Consider the following 1,758-nt stretch of genomic DNA (forward strand, 5'->3'; position numbering starts at 1 on the left):
TTCTATGAATGACACATTACATCTCACCCTTCCCCTCCTCCTCTCCCTGTACCCCAGTGAATCCTGCTGTTTCTCTCCCCTCCTTGTTCTCCTGCCTGGTCATCTACACAAGGGGTTCCCAAACTTTTTCTTCAGTGAAACACTTTGAGAATCCTGATACTCTGATGGAAGACCTTGTTTATTTTGAAGGTTAATACAACTGCAGAAAATGAGAACAACATGTTTTATTCATTAATCACTTCAATTTTAAATCATTACTAATAACACGGATATCACAACAAAATTTTAAAAAATAATTGGCACTGTCAAAATGTAGGAAAAAACTGCCACATTATTAACAGTTTTTTGTACAGCATACATTCACTTCCTGCAGAATACCAGTGTTCCACAGCACAGTATTTGGGACCCACCAGCTTGGGCCCGTAGCCAGAGCTGTTCTGTACTGATAAGAATAGAATAATTACAGCATGCACAGATGCACTCAAACAATCATTCTTCCTACATTCCATTCATGAATGGAACAGGAAGAAACCCTAATAATTGGTGCAGGGTGATGTATCCTCTGCCATGCACTTCGTTTTGCAGAGTATAGATGTAGATGTAGATGCAGGTGATCCTGCACCCCTGGCAGAAATGACAAAGCCGCCCTCCTCCCCTTTCCCTCCACCCAGAAAAGCTATTTTTCTGCAATTTTTTTCATACAGATAAAGGAAACCTTGTAATTTATCAGGTACATCTAATAAAAATGAAGCTATATTGAAAAATGGCAACGGCTTTGCCACAGTGGATACACCGGTTCCCGTGAGATCACCGAAGTTAAGCGCTGTGGGACATGGCCAGCACTTGGATGGGTGACCATCCAGCCGTCATGCGCTGTTGCCATTTTTCGGGGTGCACTCAGCCTCGTGATGCCATCTCAGGAGCTACTCGACAGGATAGTGGCGGCTCCGGTCAAAGGAAACCATCGTAACGACCGGGAGAGCGGTATGCTGATCACACGCCCGTCGTATCCGCATCCTCAACTGAGGATGACACGGCGATTGGATGGTCCCGATGGGCCACTTGTGGCCTGAAGACGGAGTGCTTATATTGGAAAAATATTACTTAAATGAGGCATATAGATGAAAAATATTTCACAAAACAAATCAAATGTATCATTGTAGTAAATAAATTACAAATACTTTCTAAAAGAATTTAAAGTAAAACGAAACCTATGTCTTATTGTTTGTGGCAACTACTGCACACAGATTTCTTCATGATGTATAGCAAAGAAACGATGTTTTTTGCTCCTTTTAAACTGCTATCAGTATATAGAACATTAATAGGAAATCAAAGAAAATAGGCTGTAATTAAATGCTGTCAATATATTCTTTGCCAAGAATTGTGTCATTATAATTTTACTTTACGTTTCCTTGTTTTGAGCACAGGCAATTCCCTCGTAATGTCGTTGAAGTCAAATTTAGCAACTGTGTCATATTCCAACAACAAGATAATTGAATTTAACAGTGTGCTTCACCATAAGTAATTTTTTATCATCTTTAATTTGCTGAAACTGCACTGAATTGTCATAAATATCCTATAAGCTATTTCAGTGTTTAGATATCGACAATGTAGGAAAAGATCTACATCTACATCTACATCTACATTTATACTCCGCAAGCCACCCAACGGTGTGTGGTGGAGGGCACATTACGTGCCACTGTCATTACCTCCCTTTTCTGTTCCAGTCGCTTATGGTTCGCGGGAAGAATGACTGTC

At 40.3% G+C, this 1,758-nt stretch overlaps 1 pseudogene; it reads left to right on the forward strand.

The window, feature by feature from the left end:
- Positions 1-765: 765 nt before the first annotated feature.
- On the forward strand, positions 766-882 carry LOC124719216 (annotated as a pseudogene).
- The last annotated feature ends 876 nt before the right edge of the window (positions 883-1,758 follow it).

Source organism: Schistocerca piceifrons, chromosome 10, assembly GCF_021461385.2.
Source record: "Schistocerca piceifrons isolate TAMUIC-IGC-003096 chromosome 10, iqSchPice1.1, whole genome shotgun sequence".
Lineage (NCBI taxonomy): Eukaryota > Metazoa > Arthropoda > Insecta > Orthoptera > Acrididae > Schistocerca > Schistocerca piceifrons.